This window comes from Zootoca vivipara, chromosome 5 (assembly GCF_963506605.1).
Source record: "Zootoca vivipara chromosome 5, rZooViv1.1, whole genome shotgun sequence".
NCBI lineage: Eukaryota > Metazoa > Chordata > Lepidosauria > Squamata > Lacertidae > Zootoca > Zootoca vivipara.
Window position 1 is genome coordinate 66,107,655 of NC_083280.1, and position 20,785 is coordinate 66,128,439.

General features: G+C 41.4%; 1 protein-coding gene across 4 annotated transcripts in view; it reads left to right on the forward strand.

The window, feature by feature from the left end:
* RNLS (renalase, FAD dependent amine oxidase) overlaps positions 1–20,785 on the forward strand; it is a 119,072-nt gene that overhangs the window by 33,024 nt on the left and 65,263 nt on the right. The gene's annotated exons all lie outside the window — the stretch shown is intronic.

Genomic DNA, 20,785 nt, shown 5'->3' on the forward strand with positions numbered 1-20,785 from the left:
ATAATTACTCCATACAAGTCTCAGACATGGAAACGAAAAGTTGCCACCTCGCCATCCAGACATCTTATGAGGTCCTCCTTCCACAGTTCTGAATACCCCCATAGCATTGGATCAGAATAGTTCAATAAACTTTTACCCAAGCATTGGGCTAATGCTGCAGTCCTATAACCACTTATCTTGGGAGTAAATTCCATCAGACTCATGGAACTTGCTTGTGAGTGGAGATTAAAGGATTGCAAGCTATGTTAGCTATGACTTTAACATTTCAGTAGGACCTTTTATTCCAAATCAGGACCAAGGAAGAAGCCCCCCTAATCCCTCATACTGTAGGGTCCCAGTCTAGATTGGGGCCCCTATGGTGACAATTCATATTTTTTTTGTTAAATACTCAAAGACAGAACTACGCAGATGTGGACGTGTGTCATTTGGCCTTCAGCAGTGCAGGTCATGCTTTGCTGCATGAGCAGTTCATTCCCCGTGTCTCCACCCTCTACTAATCAGTTTAGACAATACTGAGCAGGACAGACCATTGTTCTGCCTGGGCGTATGGCAGCTTCCAAGGTTCCTACCTACGTCAGATGTACCTGTTTAGGGAAGTTTTTTAATGTTTGATGTTTTATTGTGTTTTTAATATTCTGTTGAGAGCCACCCAGAGTGGCTGGGGAGGCCTGGCCAGCTGGACAGGGTAATTTATATTATATTATATTATATTATATTATATTATATTATATTATATTATATTATATTATATTATATTATATTATATTATATTATATTATATTATATTATATTATATTATATTATATTATATTATATTACAGTGGTACCTCTACTTACGAATTTAATGCGTTCCGAACGCACATTCATAAGTCGAAAAAAATTGTAAGTCGAATCCCTATCTAAAAATTCGTAAGTAGAAAAAATCCTATCTAAACAGTATCCAAGATGGCGGACGGAGCTCCATTCGTAAGTAGAAACATTCGTAAGTCGAGTCATTCGTAAGTAGAGGTACCACTGTATATTTATTACCTAGTGGATGGAACTGGTCTGTATGGTCAGGATGCCTTCCACACATAGAACACGTCTGTCTGTTTATAGTCACAGCTCACTATTAAAATGTGTGCTAAAACCAGAAATCTGACAAGTGCTAATCTTAGCAACTATGAGATGGTATAGGGACCCAGGTGGCGCTGTGGTTAAACCACTGAGCCTAGGGCTTGCTGATCAGAAGGTCGGCGGTTCGAATCCCTGTGACGGGGTGAGCTCCCGTTGCTCGGTCCCAGCTCCTGCCAACCTAGCAGTTCGAAAGCACGTCAAAAATGCAAGTAGATAAATAGGAACCGCTACAGCGGGAAGGTAAACGGCGTTTCCATGTGCTGCTCTGGTTTGCCAGAAGTGGCTTTGTCATGCTGGCCACATGACCGGAAGCTATACGCCGGCTCCCTCGGCCAATAATGCGAGATGAGCGCGCAACCCCAGAGTCGGACACGACTGGACCTAATGGTCAGGGGTCCCTTTACCTTTTATGAGATGGTATGCAATGGCTTTGGGGGGGGGGAGATGTTCTGAATCATTTTAAAATGTTTTCCATTGTTTTAAACGTGAGTTTATTTTACTTTAAATTGTATTATTTTAATATTTTGATGTTTGCTGCCCTGGTTTCCCTTGCACAGAAGAGTGGAATAGAAATTTTATAAATAAAATAAAAATCACATGTGGGAGAAGTACTGTTGTGCTCAGATACTGCTTCTGGGCTTTCCTTGGTTGTCTGGTTGGCACTGGGAGAACAGGATGCTGCGCTAGCTGGGCCTTTGGTCTGATCCAGCAAGTTTGTCTTATGTTTGTTGTTGTTGTTTGTTTAAAGAAAGCAAAATTGGTAAAGATGTTGACATCTACCTTGGGAGTGCAATAAAATAACCATTCAGATTTAACTGTTTATCAAACATTACTCACTTGCAAGTGTGTCAAAAGTGTCCTGCGGCAATAACTTCTACAAAGCCCTCCCCTCCATTAGCTTCCAGAACAGCTTTCCTTGTATTCGTTCATTGACAGTAACCTGTGCAATCATTGGTGCAACTGAGTAATTTGCTTTGCAAGAAAAAGAGGTTGTAGATTGATGCACAAAGGGAACGGCCTTAGGAGTGAACGCTTGCAGAAGTGACATGAACGAGAAATGGACAAATATGCACCCCCCCCCCAGATGCTCACTACTGGCTGCTGATCTTGCGTTGCCTTCCTTCCTGCCTTTCCTCCACCTCTGGCTTGACATGTCCTACCCTACAAAAATCTTACTCCACTCTTATCACTTGGAATGACTCCATTGATTATAGGACATAGATCAGGCACAGGCAAACTCAGCCCTCCAGATGTTTTGAGACTACAATTCCCATCATCCCTGACTACTGGTCCTGTTAGCTAGGGATGATGGGAGTTGTAGTCCCAAAACATGGAGGGCCTATGCCTGCCTATGCCTGACATAGATGGTTACCTGCCTCTGGTTTTTGTTGTTCATGTTTGTGTCACTGTTTCATCTTCCTTTCCTTTCCAATTCATCTTCCTTTCCTTTCCAATTTGTTAACCCAGCCCAATCATAAATTTTGGTCGGATTTGATATGATCGTCATTGTTTTATTTTTAGCTTTCTGGACCTTAGCAGATTTTCCATAGGATAATGGGAACCCACAGTTGAAGAAGAAGAAGAAGAAGAAGAAGAAGAAGAAGAAGAAGAAGAAGAAGAAGAAGAAGAAGAAGAAGAAGAAGAAGAAGAAGAAGAAGCTCTTTTTAACTTGTGGGAATCCCAACATGAAGAGAGATTATTGTGTTCTCAGAGAGCTGTGTGGGTCTTGCTGCCCAAATATGTTAAAGTAGGCGTTTGTTATCATAGCTCCCCCCACACTCCCATCGGTTGTTCTTCTGAAATCTTAATTATATGATTGCTACAATATGTACGGCTTTTTCATGCTTTTAAGAAGAAATGGAACCTCTGAACTTTTAAAAAAAGAGAAGTGTAAAGTGTTGTTGTATTATCTGTCTGATCTTATTCTGTTATTTATTGTTTTCTTGACTGTGGATGGGCTTCTTGTGTAAGCTTTGTCCTTTCATGTTCGTTTTAAAGGGAGCTCCCACTCATAAACACAGAATGCCCAGACGTGGCTAGATTAAAAGAATGTCTTTCTGTCCAAACAGTCATCTTTTGTAGAATAAAAATTGGCTGTCTGATATTTAATGAACAGAGGTTTTACTTATCGTGCAAAAATAAGTGGGAGCACTTACTGCATTTCTGATCTGTTTACTTTCCAGAATTTAGAGAACATTCTGTCTTTTAAAAATTGCCATGAAACTGACAAGCGCCATTTCACAAACAGCACAGTTCTCATGCCCCACATGTGCATTGTTGGAGCACATGGAGCTCTAGCCAGTCATGGGCTTCCCTGTTCATAAGGTTGCCAGGGCTTACTCACACATGAGTCCCATATGCTAATCCATTTTTTCATTTTGTGTATCTACTAGATCGTAGGCCTAATAGCAGGGACAGTCTTCCTACTGATACTTAAAAGCTGCTCCGGGATTTTATTTTATTTTTTCCTGCAGCAGAGCATGGCAAAAAAAAAAAACACTGAGTATTATTATTTTTTAGTACAAGAAGTCACTAGATCAGTCTTCGTGCTCTGTGCCAATTAAGCATAATAAAGTATATTTTATTAAATGCAATAGTTTCAACAAAAAGCACTGAGTTGTTAGGTAATAATTCTGCTTACTAATATTCTGTGTTACTGTACCTCTTACAACACTCACAGGGTGGAAATACTCCTATTCCTATTTGCTTTTCCGACTTCATGGATAGGGAGAAATTTCAGCTGGAGGCTTTTGAGTTTCTACTCATAGCCACTACATGAACTTTTGCATTTCTTTGTTTATCTGGAGTGATTTTCAAATTCATCTCCACTTGCACTGTATGTTGTCATATCTTAACTTGTTTGGGTGTCTTTTTAAGTGTAGCTTTCATTATTCATTTCCTGGTTATTCAATGCTTGCTCGGTGTAAAGTGAGTTAGAGCCATGTTATGAAATAACCATTCATGTGAACGAGTGCTGGGATACCACAGCTACTTGATAATTTAAAGTAAGGGGAAAGCTGCTGGTTAATTCCTTCCCAGCCTAAAAAAGAGATGTCAAAAGTTTTCGCATTTTGAGTGGCCAAGCCCATTTTTCCTCTCAACTTCTTCAGATGTGGTTGTTCTTCAGGCTGATTATTGTAATAACTAGAGGCAGGGAAAGCAATAACAAAAGATGAGGAAAGCATTGCAATGAAAGAAAGAAAGAACCTGATCGGTAGGAAGTAGTACAGAGTGAAGGGAGCAATGAATGAATCCACTTAGATTAGCAAAATTCCATTTGGTTTCTCAAGCACCATTGGGGAAAAAGAGGTTACCGTACATGTCCTGCATTTCTGCTCAAAGTGATGGGCTGCTGCTGGCGATGCAGCAGTTATTGCAACTGGTTCTAAACAGTTAATTGCTCACAAGAGTGTGTGCCTTTTCAGGAGCCTTGTAACACCCGCATCAAACCCTAGTACTTTACAGTGTACCTCGACTTACGAACAACTCGACAACCGAATTTTTCGACTTACAAATGGGGCAAATGGCCGCACGCGTACGAATTTCTCGACATCTGAACGGAAACCGCAGCGGTTTTAGATAGGGTTTTTTCAACTTACGACTTTTTAGATGGGGTTGCTTTGACTTACGAATTTTTCCGTTTCCAATGCATTTCTATGGGAAATCACGTTTCCAATGGCGCTTTTCGACTTACGAATTTTTCGACCTATGAAGGTGCCTTCGGAACGGATTAAATTCATAAGTCGAGGCACCACTGTAATGCTATATTTGGGGTCTGGGGGTTCTGGTCATTCCCTCCCCCCTTTCCCACTCTTTCTTGAAACCTTCTCCCATAGTTCAGGGCAAGGATTTCACCTTGAGGATGTCATAGGTTGTTGGTGCTCCAGAAGGCCAATCTTGCCCCCAACAAACATTTCCTTTTTTCTTTCGAACAGACACTCTGACTCTTAATCTCAGCATCGTAGCTTCGAACCGCAAGTTGGACAAAAGATTCCTGCATTGCAGGAGGTTAGACTAGGTGACCATTGTGGTCCCTTCCAACTTTACAGTTCTATGACTCGGTGCTCAACATTTCATCGGTACTGGAAGTTGAAAAGCATGGGTTCTCTGGCCATTTAGGGACAGGGTGGTGGGAATGCATTTTGTAAAATGTAATTGTCTTTTGAAGTTACAACCTGATGTGCTTCTATATGGCTGCCCTATTTCAGAGAAAAGAAATGGGAGTGCCTGATCACCTCATCTGTCTCCGGAGAAATCTCTTATGTGGGACAAGAAGCTACAGTTAGAACTGGATATGGAATAACTGATTGGTTCAAAATTGGGAAAGGAGTACAACAAGGCTGTATATTGTCTCCCTGCTTATTTAAAACTTACATGCAGAATTCATCATGCAAAAGGTTGGACTGGATGAATCCCAAGATGGAATTAAGATTGCCGGAAGAAATATCAACAACCTCAGATATGCTGATGGCACAACCTTGATGGCAGAAAGTGAGGAGGAATTAAAGAACCTTTTAATGAGGGTGGAAGAGGAGAGTGCAAAATAGGGTCTGAAGCTCAACAACAACAAAAACTAAGATCATGGCCACTGGTCCCATCACCTTCTGGCAAATAGAAGGGGAAGAAATGGAGGCAGTGAGAGATTTTACTTTCTTGGGTTCCATGATCACTGCAGATGGTGACAGTCATGAAATTAAAAGACGTCTGCTTCTTTGGGAGAAAAGCAATGACAATCCTAGATAGCATCTTAAAAAGCAGAGACATAACCTTGCTGACAAAGGTCCATATTTTTAAAGCTATGGCTTTCCCAGTAGTGATGTATGGAAGTGAGAGCTGGACCACAAAGAAGGCTGATCGCCGAAGAATTGACACTTTTGAATTATGGTGCTAGAGGAGACTTTTGAAAGTCCCATGGACTGCGAGAAGACAAACCTATCCATTCTTAAGGGAATCAGCCCTGAGTGCTCACTGGAAGCACAGATCGTGAAGCTGAGGCTCCAATACTTTGGCCACTTCATGAGAAAAGAAGACTCCCTGGAAAAGACCCTGATGTTGAGAAAGTTGGAGGACACAAGGAGAAGGGGATGACAGAGGACGAGATGGTTGGACAGTGTTCTCGAAGCTACTAACATGAGTCTGACCAAACTGCGGGAGGCAGTGGAATACAGGAGTGCCTGGCGTGCTTTGGTCTATGGGGTCACGAAGAGTCGGACATGAGAAAACGACTAAACAACAACAATAACAATTTCAGAGTAGCCCTGTTTCGCTTCCTATCCGATAGCCATTAAAGAACATGAAATCAACCTTGAAATCCAGGCTTATGAAGTAGTCTAGGTGGCTTTGGAGAGGACAGCTCAGCCTGAAGTACTACTGAAGTACAGCCTGAGGACTACTTCAGCCTGAAGTAGGTCATCAGATTGTTCCGAGATAACCCTGTGCACACTTCTGAGTTCCTTGGACAAAGAACAGCATCCAAACAGAGTTCGAGTAATAGCAACAACTTATTGCGGATTTGGTGTGCTGAGGCCCGTGAAGCATATGACCCTACTGCAACTGGAAAGGCTGCATAATTTTCTTACTGTGTTTTAAAGTGCTTTGAACTGAAGGAATGCCAAGTCAGTATATGAAACCTGAGACTACTATAGAAAGGTGCAGAGACGAACTGTAATTTAATAATTTATGCAGTGGGTTATATTCTTCACCTTCTCCTAATGCAAAGATTCCCCCAGACAGCATTTACTCCTATTGTACTACACTTTGAAGGGACTGCGCTAATATTGAGTTGCGTTGGCTGTTCCATTGTGCAGCCTTCCGAGGTGTGCAAGAGGATCATATTCCTCATGACTCCCAGCACACCAAACCTTTCAGTTACCACTATTTCTTGTAACAATATTTGAATGCTGTCCTTCATGCAAAGAACTCAGAAGCGTACAGGATTGTTCTATGTGTTGCTTTGAAGTTTGTATATTTTAATACTTGGGGAAATGCCCTTTTGTATCTAGCTCAGCCATTTAAAAATCCTATGATATTGTGTGGCAATATTTTCCCAGAAGATTCTTGTCCTTAATACCCTATTTCTGTGGATGGGATGAAGGCTTCACAATGACACAGTGAGAACTTAAATTTTAGTTCTCAAAATTAAATTAATATAGGGACAACAATAGTGCTCGATACAGCAGATTGTTTTGTTGGTAAATTACGATAATGAAATGTGAATATATTATGTGATTTTGTGCTTGCCTGCCTCCCTTCTCCGTTAGGGCATTTTAAAGGCATAATTTTAAAATGGATGCTTTAAGAACATAATTCCAATATAATACCAGCAAGGGATTCCTAATAGTAATAACATAATATGCTTAAAACTCTTGAGAAGTTGCCAGCATTGTGAGTAGGTGCAGCTTCTAAATGCTTATAGTGTAATTCAAAACATCATTAGAGGGGTGAAACAATGGAATCAGAACTAGGTCATAAGGATCTTTTAAATATTTCAGTGCATCTGTTAAGGTTTACAGTTTGTCCATTAAAGGCTTAATCATATTGTACTTTTGGATCATTTACAAGCCCCTGCAACGACTGACTTGCAGATTTATAGGAGACTTGTCTGACCAGGGAAAAAATACTATTAGAGAAAAGTATTTTAAAACACATTTTTCCCTTTGTGGACATCAAAACTACAGATCTTAATCTACCCAGAAAACATGAAAGCTTAAGCACCACTTCACACATTACATTTTTTAATATATACCTGAGTAGTATAATACTTTTTATTCCTGGAATTACCAATAAAGTGGTTTGATCCCTTTCACGATCATTTGGCCTCGGATGCTCTATGTCTATGAAGAGTCTTTGCCGCCTCTGGTTGAGACTTGCAGTTTTTCTCAATTCTTATCCCTACCCCCAATTTCTAATTTCTTATAATATATGGCTTTTGTAAGCATAGAAACAGTAAACATAAACAATAAATTGGTATCATTGGCGTATGGACAAAGTCATTACAAGCAATTTAAGTATCTAGATCTGGGAACAGAATAGAAGATAGTACATTTAACCAGGAGGAAAAGAAAGAGAGAGAGAGAGGAGATATAGAATTTGAACATCTCTGTAGCACAGCTAAAAAGTCTAGTGTGTGTCCCCACCACTAAAAATGGCTTGCATACTTTGTGTGCCACTTTGCACATCTAATTTGCATTGTGGTTGAGACAGATTGATTTTTTTTTTTTTGCCCCATGTGGCAATTTTCAGAAGTTAAACACAAGAGTTATCAGCAGACTTCAAACAACCAGCTTTCTTTTCTTTCTTTTACTTTTTTAAAATAATTTTGTATTAGTTTTTACACATATTCTCCAGCATAACATCCTTTTAAACATTGTTTCGAAATTTTTGGCTATCACAGCTTAAGACTTCCTTCAACCTCGACTGATGGTTTTCTAAAGTCTTTCTAGTTATGCATTTTGTTACTATAATTATTGTTATAAACTCAAATTTCCAATACATCTATTCTTTTCACAATAATTCTTTTCACAATAATTTATACATTACTCCTTACAAAGCTTCTTTTAACCCTACAAGCGATGTCAATTGGTTACAATTGCTTTCCAAATATATCAAAAACTTCATCCATTCCTTTAGGATAGTCTGGTCCTGCTGGTTCCGAATTTCCTGGTTAATCTCGCCATCTCAGCATAGTTCATCAATTTCTCTTGCCACTCTTCTTTAGTTGGCATTTATTCTTGCTTCCATCTTTGGGCTAATAGTATCCTTGCTGCAGTTATTGCATATAAAAACAATTTTTTATCATTCTTGTGAATTTCTGTACCCACAATACCCAATAGAAGGGCTTTTGGTTTTTTTAAAAAATGTATATTTCAACATTGTTTTTCATCTCATTATAAATCATTTCCCAGAAGTCCTTCACTTTCTTACATCAAACAACCAGCTTTCATGTGGGCCTTGATTCCTGTGAATCCTAGTGCGTTGGGAATGGGGAACTTGTGGCCCTGACGATTGGCCAAGCTGGCTGGGTCTGATGGGAGTTGGAGTCTAAGAACAGATGGTTCTTTGTGTTTTTAAACCTATATAGGCCTTTTCCATATTTGAGCAATATTTGGCTATTAATCCATGCTTTTCCTATTTGAATTACAGTGGAACCTCGGTTTACACCTACCTCTGTTTACGAACGCCACAGACCTGGAAGTGTTTACATCTGGGTTCCGCGGCGTCGGATGCGCAGACAAAATCTGTGCAGCTCGCACATGTGCAGAAGCGATCTGCGCAGCGCGTGCGCAGAAGCATGCCTTCAGCGAGCGAATGCCTCGGCGAGCGAACACCTCCGCAGAACGGATTGCGTTCACAAACCGAGGTACCACTGTAGACCAGAGTAGTCCAGATCCCCAATTTTAGGGGAAAGCACTGAGATTTGTGTTTGTGGATAGCGCCATGTGGACTGTACAGATTAAATGGGAATGGAAACAGCTGCAAGCACACCCCATGTTGGGGAGGGGGGATTTCTGCTCAGGGAATTGTCACAATCAAGTACATTTCCATCGTCCACTTCCAGGTTGAGATAGGAACTGACAAGTGAATTTCCAAATGTATTTTGGTGTTTATATATAGTTGGGTGCAAAATACACACAGCATATTGAACATTTAAGCAGTAGTGCCTTTGTGATCCCTGTAGGAAGTTACAGCACGTCCCACTATTTGAATTTGAATTCTTTTCTGAAGTCTCATTTGCCCCAGTTTGCCAAGAAATTGTTCCGAGTGCATAAAAGTGCAAATTGCTTTGCAGGAGTGACGAACTCATTAAACCTTATGGTAAGTCTGTGAGATACAGATCATTAACACTCACATTTTGCACTGGTTATGAGTAAATTTGGTCGTTGATATTCCCGTGGCCCCTGTTAGATAGACGGAAGGGATTAACAGAAGGTCATGCTGTGGTTAGAACTTATACCTAAGCCCTCTGCAGCTAACATGAGAAGCTAACATGAGAAGAAAAGGGTGGCAAGGCTACAAGATTAGACCCACTCCTGCCATCAATCAAACATGTCCTCGCTTTGATTACTTCTGCAGCAGGAAACCTTTTCTACTTGTGAAAGCTCCCCTTGCAGCTAAGAGCCCTGATATTTCCAAGTTCAGAGGACAGTTCTCTATCGGAAGTGGTGTCCTGTCCAAGGTCAGATTAATGATTTAAAAAAAAACTCCACTAAGGAAGAGCCTTGGGGTTTCTCATCAACAATAAGTCACAGACTTGACCAGGCACACAGATGTATCCCGCTATTTCTATTTAAATTTTACTAATTATTTCCAAATTTGCAACTATGCCTATAAATTAGCATGTGACTATTTTATGCAAGCCTGTGTACTTTGTAACTATGGCCCTTTTAACAATACGTTGGTGGCTACAGTTCCCAGGATTCTTTGGGGGCAAGCCATATTCTTTAAATGTGTGTTAAATCTGCTTCTGATATATGGTGTAGATGTGCCTTGTCTAGCATCCTGTTAAAATCGTGAACTAGATGCCCGTGGGAGCTTGCATGCAGGACCTGAGTGTAGAGTTCTGAACCATGTGGGTTTAGCGTTCTAAACCACGTGGGGAGCCTACTCGCCTAGAGGTCACCTTCATTCAGACCTTCCCCCTCCTCCATGCATGGAAGGTGGGGGAGGGAGTTAAAGAGGGGGGCTGGGCCTTTGAGTGCGGTCCTACTCTTCCCCTTACACAGTGGTAATCACATGAGGGGACAGTGAGTGAATAGGGCTTTTGTGTAACACAACTACCGTGTTTCTCCTAAAATAAGACACGTCTTATATTAATTTTTCCTCCAAAAAAACACACCACGGCTTATTTTCAGGGGATGTCTTATTTTTTAATTAAATTGGGTACAGCAATCCACATTTATTCCATTATAATTAAGTTGCCCTTGCCGTTTGCTGGCTCTTGCTGGGCTGGGGCTTACCGCAGTGTGCGCTGCTGGCTTAGCCGGCTCCCGTTCAGTCGGAGCGTGGCGCGGCGCTGGGCTGGGGATCGGCGCGGGGATCTGGGGCTCCCGCTGGGCGGAGGATCGGCGCGGCGCGCGCTGCTGCGTTCGCCAGCTCCCGCTGGGTCGGGGCTCGGCAAAGCGCGCGCTGCTTGCCCTTGCCGTTTGTTGGCTCTTGCTGGGCTGGGGCTGCTGGCTTAGCCGGCTCCCGTTCAGTCGGAGCGCGGCGCGGCGCTGGGCTGGGGATCGGCACGGGGATCTGGGGCTCCCGCTGGGCGGAGGATCGGCGCGGCGCGCGCTGCTGCGTTCGCCGGCTCCCGCTGGGTCGGGGCTCGGCAAAGCGCGCGCTGCTTGCCCTTGCCATTTGCTGGCTCTTGCTGGGCTGGGGCTGCTGGCTTAGCCGGCTCCCGTTCAGTCGGAGCTCGGCGCGGCGCTGGGCTGTGGTTCCTGCTGGGCTGGGGATCGGCGCGGGGATCTGGGGCTCCCGCTGGGCTGGAGATTGGCGCGGCGCGCGCTGCTGCGTTCGCCGGCTCCCGCTGGGTCGGGGCTCGGCAAAGCGCGCGCTGCTTGCCCTTGCCGTTTGCTGGCTCGGCGCGGGGATCTGGGGCTCCCGCTGGGTCAGGGCTCTGCGTGGTGCGAGCTGCAGGTCGCGCAGGGTCCTGCTACTGTAGTCCGAGGCTCTGCGCAGCACGTGCTGCAGCTTCTCCCGGCTCCCAGTCCTTCTGCACTCCACGTGGGCATCCGCTTCCGGCAAGGACAGGAATCTTCCTTTTCCTGTTCCTTACGGAAGCGCCATTCAGCACGGTACGGTAGGTACCGGTACCCCTAAGACGTCTTATTTTCGGGGGATGTCTTATATTTTTTTTGCCTGTAAAAGATCGTGCCATGGCTTATTTTAGAGGCACGTCTTATTTTAGGAGAAACACGGTACTACTGCAAGATGAACAAGAGGTCTGATTCAGAGACGTCTTTGGAACCATAGTTTGGAATAATGGAACGAAAGGGTTGGGAATTCAATAGAAATGGAAGCATTTAAGGCAGACGGGTCAGTAGATGCCCAGTGTTCTCGGCAAAATCCATTTGTTGTCTAAGTGGTTGCGCTTTTGTGGCGCCTACTTTAATTAAGGCCCTGACAAGATTTCCATTATAAGCCCATGTTTTAAGAGGTTTATTGCTCAGCTGTAAAAATTTGCTCCAGGCGGCCTGTCTCAGCCTGAAAACGTTTTCTCAAATTTTGGAAAAATAATAATAAAACAAATTAAGTTATGCAAGTAAGGCTTCTGAGATGCTAGTTTTCAGTGGCATGTAACTAAATCAGCTCTCATGTGACAGCGGTCTTGTTCTTCATGCTCTAGAACAAGGAGATGCCAGTCGAAGTGATCTGATGCTATTAAAAGCAAGGCTTGCATTTGCAAAAGTGTCTTGGTCCTGTGTACCTAAAAGACCACCCATCATAAGCTCTAAGTTCTACCTGGAGAGCTGTCAGCAATGCAGTGCACAAGGCCAATACCATTGTTAAACCTTTTTTTTTATGTGACTTTTTGTGGTTAGGAATAAGGTAGCTCAAGTAGAGATTAGAGATGCTTCCATATGAGACAGTTACATACAAGAATAGCTATACTGTACTTGGTTCATTCATATTTTATGTGGTGTCCAGTTGTTTTTCTTCCGTTTTATGTTTGATCCCCCACAATCATTATTGAGACTGCAGAAAATGTGACCATTTATTTGTACAAAGAGTAATATAGCATGGCACAGTAGAGTGATTTCCATAGGTGTGTTTGAGAAAAACTGCAGATGAGGTACCTGGTGAGAGGATGGTTCAGGAAACCACAGGAGTGGAGAGTTCTCTCTCCCTCGGGTCCTGTTATGGACTTCGCATCTGGTTGGCCGCTGTCAAAAACAGGATGGTCTGATCCTGAAAGCTCTTTCTGTGTTCTTCTAGTCAGGTGATAGTGTGGATTAGAGATGTCTTACCATTTCCTGTTTGCAGTGCCAATCTGCAATGTCCCGTCCTGTATTACTTTTCGTTCAGAATTTGTACACCACTTAGTTTTGTGATTAAGCACACCTTGGTGGCTATCGACACAGGAAGCATTTGCGGTTAAAAGAATAACTACAGATAGGGCTTGGTTAACTTATCGGGATCTTTTGGTCGAAGAAAAAAGCACAAAAACCTTTAAATTGAAGCCTTACGAGGAATTAAAGGATAGACTGGGAGGGTGGATGGAGTATCATCAATTACACAATATATTTGTAAAAGATAATAAAAGTAATGGATTTCAAAGTGGGGCCTCAGAACTGGATAAAATGGTAATCCAATCAAACACCAAGACGATAACCAAGATCTATGATTTCTTATTAGAATGGGATACCAAGGATGAATCAGTTAAATCTGTGATGATCCGCTGGGCCATTGATTTTGGATATAATATCAAATTCGAAAAATGGCATAAACTTTGGAACATAGACATTAAATTTACAGCAAGTGTCACGTTGAAAGAAAATTTATTCAAAATGATGTACAGGTGGTACCTCACCCCGTCCAGGCTAGCTAAGATGTATAAGACAGGCGATAAAAGGTGTTGGAAATGTGGTGAAAAGGACGGGGATTTTATCCACATGTGGTGGAAATGTGAGAAGTTAAAAACCTTTTGGGAATCCATCTATAACGAGCTGAAAAAAATCCTAAGATACACCTTTAGAAAAACACCAGAAGCCTTCCTACTGGGGATGGTTGGGGAGGATATAGAGAAAAATGACCGTAAATTCTTTCTTTACGCTACAACTGGGGCTAGGATTCTTCTGGCAAGGTTGTGGAAACAAAAACAACTCCCATCACTAGAGGAATGGCAACAAAAAATGTTAGAATACCTGGAAATAGCTAAATTAACAGCAAAGATCAGATACCAGAGCAATGAAACCCATCTGAAAGAATGGAATAAATTTATGAAATATATAGATAAAATCTGTGATTAAATCAATGGGGAAGTAAACTAGACTTAAACCGCACCACGAACTGTTAAGAATCAATGTGAGGAAATAGAAAACTTAAGATGTTTGACCAAAGCAATGTCAAGTGTTAAAAAGACTTTAAGAAAATTTATGTTTTAACATGGTTAATATTCCAACTCGGCATATTCACAAAATAAGAAACAAAAATTGTACTTGGAAAATGAAAATACAACGATAAATAAGGAAGACTGTAAGAAACAGCAGAAAAATGAAGGGAAGTCGCAGATAATTTTTTTAATGTTTTTATTTTATTTTATTTCTCCTTTTTCATTATGAATCGTTTGTAAAAGTGTCTGTTTTATAAAGTTAATAAAGATTATGTTGCAAAAAAGTTTTGTGATTAAGCAGTATATCAGGGGTGGGTGACCTGTGGCCCTCCAGATGTTTTAGGACTCCAGCTCCCACCAGCCCCAGGCAGCATGCCGAGTGGTCAGGGATGATGGCAGTTGGAGTCCACAATATCTGGACAGGCACAGGGTTCACCATCCCTGCAAGATATAAACCTTTCTCAATAAATAATGTACCAGGTCCTGGAAGAAGCGATTGATCCTCATGCTATCTGTTCTCCTTTGATAATGAAGAACAGAAATTTACTGATGTCTGCCTCACTCTGCTTGGTGCTCAGGTCAGCTCCTGATCTGGGTAACAAGAGGGTCTCCGATTACTGGGAATATTTAATATTCAGAGAGATGTTTATCTAGCAAAGCCGGTTTTCTCAAACAAAGCTTTCACTGGCCCCCAAGATCTCAAAATGCATCTTGTGGAAATAGAAATGAGAAGTTGACTTTTTAATGTACAGTATGCACAGTACTTCTGTGCAAGTAAACTGGAATTCCACCTATGTGTTTTTTTTTATTTGTAAATTATACATAAGCTTTCTAACTGCTGCAAGCATCACCTCTATTATTTAATAGGCTCCCCTATCAATAAATTATGGAATTTCAGTGGTATGCAAATTCATATCAATATTTGGGTCCTTCAGAACTTCAGACCCCAAACACACTTAAATTATACATACTAATGTAGTGATACTCCACAAAATTCCTCCCCCCCCCCGCCTTAGATAGTACTTTCTGTAAAGCTCTGCTTTGATCTGCAAGTTTTATTTCCCAGTATAAGGGCAAGAAAGACGTACCTGGCATACTTTGTTTAAAACTGAAACGCCAATTACGCGCTGCTTGAGATAGACAACTGAACTATAACCATTATTTTAAAAGGAAAGGATTTGTGGTATGTAATAAAGGTGGTGGGCCATTGGGTTAAAAAATTTTCAGAAATGAAAAGGACATGAACAACACAATAAAAACATTGTGATGAGTAATCATGAGTATGAGTAATCAACCAAAGGCTGAGATACGTGTCTGTGTGTATTTGTATGTATTTCCCGAGATTAGGTTATATCTTCCTTTGCCGTTGCTTATCTGTGCCCAGTTCATTCTGATATATTTCATCTAGGAAGAGTCCTCTTTCAGTCTCTCACTGGAACCCTTCTCTGAGGCTACCAGAATACACAATAGGAATCAAACTCATGATTCATAGCCCCATGATTCATCTTCACTTTCTCAAAGGCTACTTTCTAGATCCAAAGTCAGTTTTTTGATGCTTGCTTTCACATGGTATCCTGCAAACATCTTTTGAGATGACAAGCCACCATATTCAGATTAAAGGTCTAACATGTTTCCCCAATGCCTAGTTCTGAAATTCTTCCTTTGTCCACCCATTTCTTTCTCTTTTTTTCATCTTGAGACTAGTGTTCCTCTATTATCTTTTTGCTTGACAAAGCAGGTTCTTTTGGTGGAGCATATGAAACTGTGTTAACATGAACTATGGTTATTTTAGAATAAACTAACTTCAAAATTAGGGCAGTACTTTTTATTAGGCAAACAAAAATGTCACAAAAAGATCTTCATGCTTTCAAGCAGTCCACAAGTCTTCATTAGACTAGACAGCTTCTTAAAAATAAAAATTAAAAGGTGTGGGAGAAGAGAAAAATGAGCTGGTGATAAATCTATCTATATCTGCATCTAATAAGAGTTTTAATTTGGAGTGTGGAAGAGTTAACAGACATTAGAGATTTGTGGACTTTGCTGTCCAGGGCGCAGCTTGTATTTCCTTCCTCTCATTACCCCATCCAACATGTGAAAATAATTTTTTGTCTCCCTATCCCGTTGTTGTTGTTGGCATCACACAACAGATTGTACGTTGCTCATCAAGCTCATATTTAGATTCAGATAAGGAATCATGTTCAACATAATCCGCTTCTTTTGTTAAGAAGATCGCTCAGCACATTATCTTTTGTAGGCACAACGGCCTATGCAGAACTAAAGACTTGGCCAAGTATATGTGATTGGTTGCCCTTGTACCTAAAGATAAGCAATATCATTTGGATACAATGATGTCAGCATAACGTATACTATGTCGTTATGTCATGGATACAAAAAAGCCTTTTTTAAAGCCAATACAACTTGCTAATTTGCCATGAAAACTGACAAAACATAGGAAATGAGCAGATTTGTTCAGGGCAGATAAATGCAAACCCTGCAGGGCACATATTTGCAGGGCAAATGCAAGGGTCACCTTGCATTTTAAAAGGGGCGGGGGAGTCCTTGCATGCTCTCCTTGCCCGGTACAGTTGCTGTGAAATAAACTAGCCTAGCCACTAAGGGTTTTAGCCAATGAGTGCAGCCAGAGCTTTGCTTGAACCCATTCATTCTCTCATTCATTCTCTCATTCATTCTCTCTCTGCAAAACTAGGATGAGGTCCAGAAGATCAAAGAATCTGGGGGGGGGAATCCCCTTGGGCTTTTCAGTGTGCCATTTTTGTTCACTGTATACATGCTTCACATGTGGTTGAATTGTAGCTGGATTATTATGAAAGGCTTTTTTATTTTGAGAAAGCAAATTAACTTATTATTTTTATTAAAAAAAATAGTATTCAGTTTAAGAGAGTAGACTTTCATTTAATAGTCTACCTTGTGCATTGGTGTTTCAATATAACAGGGGCACATGATAATAAAGATCAATCCTAGAATACCTTCTGATGTCTAAGCATAGTGTGTTTGAGTTGTGAGTAGAAAATCCTGGTGAATAACGAAAGTAAGTTGTTTATTCAAAGTGCATATTTTCAAAGATTCCTGCAAATGCCAGTAAAGAATGGTTTTTTTGGGAATCTCCTCAAACTACTGGAGGTACTATCATTAGTAACGGGGATCTGAGGTAATCTTGCCCGTAATTTCATCTCCTCAAGCCGAAAAGAATACATCTCTCTCTCTCTCTCTGTCCTCAATTGTTCCAGCTGTATTTCTTTTTCTGCTTTAATGCGAGCTATTTCCAACTTAATCTTCAAAATTTGTAGCTCTGAGTTGGAATTTTCTTCACTAGTTTCAACTTCCTCAGTTCTCACATCTCCCTTTGCCTCTCTCCCCTTTCGTAAATGTGCCATCTTCTGACAGGATTTGTTTGTCTTATTCGACTTCACTCAGCGTGTGGGTGTTGTTTTAGAATCCCACCGCTGCCACCCAAAATGTGACGATCCCACCGCTGCCACCAAAAATGTGATGGATCCCCCACCTCACTGTTTTAACCTCAGAGGCTCTCCCTGTGCTTCTCTACAAACAGGAGAAGAAAACCTCGAGTGTCCAAATTGGACTTGTCTCCAGAGTACCTCAGGCGCTGCGTTCGAAACCTATGGCCACCAGTGGGAAGTCCCTCCCATGGACCCCTACTGCTATAGTGTGCCTCTCCCTTAGGCAACTACGTGGCTCCTCCAGCTTCGCTAACCAGCCCTTTGTATGACAGGAGAAAAAGCAAACAGTTTCCTCTTCCCCAGGAAAGCTTTGTTCTCCCCTCTTTGTCACACCTCTGAAGGTACTGAGACACTGCCGGGTCAGTGAACGTTTAAGCACATTTAACTTTATTATTTAACTTATAAACATGAATTTCTTTGGTTCTTAAAAGCACATATCTTCCTTTTATTTGACACAGACTTGTTACAACAGCTCCTGCATCCCTCTCTAACCCTCTACTCTCCACAACCGCCCACTCCCAACTGCCAACTGCCCACCACCTAACTGACCAAACCGCTCCTCTCTCCTTTTAAACTGGGAACAGTCCCACCCCCATCAGAATGTTATGTCAGTCAGGCTGGAGGTGGATTAACTCTTTTCCAGCCAGGTAGGAATAAATATTTCAAAACTGTGTCAGTCCGTTACAGAGGTGTGTCTAGCAGGGGTTGGAAGCCTGTTGCCCTTCAGGTCTTGCTGGACTACAACCCCTGTTGTTCTCAACCACGATAGCTGGGGTTGACGGGAGTTGGGAGTCCAAAATCATCTGGAGCGCCACCAGTTCCCTATCCCTGGTGTTTCAGAGTGCAGTCAAATCCATTATAGTTAAGCTCAACTTTCATAGGTGCAGCAGGTACACAGAACTGTTCATCACAATCTGCATCATGTCATGCTTAAAAGCACCCAGTATCATTTCCACAGAAAGGTGATCCAATGGTATGCAATGCGTTTTGCAGTCTTTTTAATCTTTTCACCTTGTTGCCAACAATCTTTCAGGACTGAGATCTGAGATGGACTGAAATATAATATGACCTCTATAGTGTAGTGTTACAGAGGGTGTGTTCAGAGGATCACTATTGTAGAATGGTTTCTGCTTAACAATTTATTTACCACATCACATTCTCTGCAGAAATTTAGTGGGTGATTCTTCCTGGTCTTTTGATTTCCCACCCCTGTGGGAGAGTTTTGCACACATTGAACCCAATGACATTAGTGGAACTAATTTAGTCAAGGTCGTTAATTCGAGTGTTTCTACTCTGAGTAGGACTAGCATTGAGTACCACCCAAAGTGTCTGCCTCCTGACTTGCCAGGCCAAACTCCTTGACCCATCATTTCCCAATGCAACAAGTTCCTGGCCCCACCCTATTTCTGCCTGTGCTTCCTAGAGCTGAGGATAACATGAGAAGTTTCTCAGAAGACCTTTGTTGTGGAAGAAATATTTTATTTTTCTTAGCTAGAAAATGTCTGGTTTTCATAATCTTCTCCATCATGTGCTGGGGGTGGGGGAAAGAGAGAGAGTAGATGTCGTCGTCTCTGTAGGCCATCTTCCTCTAGTGTCCCAGAATGGCACTAGGTAGGTCCAGGGATTTTTGGAAGATGGAAATGGTAAGCCAGACTACCAACACAGTTGCTACTGCTCTCACTTGCAGCAGCAGCAGCAACCCCCAACCCTGAAAGGCAAACAAACAAACAACAACCTCAAGTGGGCTATTGTGACTGTTGTTGGCGAGACCCACAACTCTCCACCACTAGAACCAGGGCTTTTTTTTCCAGCCGGAACTCACCAGAACTCAGCTCCAGCACCTCTCAGGTGGGCACCATTGCCATTATAAGAGAACATGGGAGGCGCTCATGGTAAGTTCCAGCATCTCTTTTTCTAGAAAAATAGCACTGACTAGAACCTTTGGGATAATTTCTACTCCCCACTGCAGAAGTTCAGGATTTATTTTTTTAATACATCAGTTTCTTTGCCCACAGATAGAATAGGATAGAAATGTCCTGTGGGACATTTTAGATGTAGCAGGTGTCCCGCTTGCCCTCTGGCCTTGCAAACCAAGGTGATTTATAACGAAAAGACCAAATTCAAGTTTGTTATCAACTATTTCAGTACATGCCAAACAAAAGAGGTGGTATATTTAATTAGATGCCCTTGTAATTATTTTATATAGGGTCAACAATCCGGTCTGTGGGAACACGCATCGGTGAACACCGATCCCGCATTAGGAATGCGGTTTGGGAAGCACCCCTGGTTGAACATTTTTTAGCTAACAATCATTCAGACTCGGACTTGCTTTACACCGTATTGTGGATTAACAGGAGGAAGGTGAACGCTAAACATGATTATGTAAAATTATTAAGACAAAAAGAATCACAATTTATTTTTATGTTCATTCAGAAGGATTGTTAGATTTGAATTGTTTCATCTAATTATATTACTTTCAGGATCTTGAGGTTGCATGTAACTTTAAAATTACAATATCCTTGATTAACTAGGGTGTTACCTGTGGTGGAACTGTATATTAAGCTTTATATTTCCTGCTTCAGGCAGCAGGGGTTACATATGTGTATGACCCCTGTTCCACAGATTGTATACAAACACTAAGGTATGTTTTATTTTTGTATTTTTCTGTATTTTTTCAATGTTAAGATATTATGGACTGCATAGACTCGTGTTCATGCTGGCCATTGGCCTTAATATATTGTATGACATAATGTGTGTGTGTGTGTGTGTGTGAGAGAGAGAGAGAGAGATTCTCCGAAAATAAGCCATACCCTGAAAATAAGCTATACCCCAAAAATAACCCATACCCTGAAAATAAGCCATAGTGATAGGCAGTTTAACCTTGTAGGTTTAACTGTACCATATTTTATTTTTTTTAAAAAAATAAGACATTCCCTGAAAATAAGCCACTGTGGTTTTTTTTGAGGAAAAATAAATATAAGACGGTGTCTTATTTTTGGAGAAACACGGTGTGTATTTGATTTATTTTTTGTAGTTTGATTACCTTGGATCACTGTCTCACATGTTGTTATAGTTTATAAAGATAAAAACAGATATATTTCGCCCATTGGAATTGGTCGGTGTGTTGCCTCTTTTTTAGGTATTTTGACAC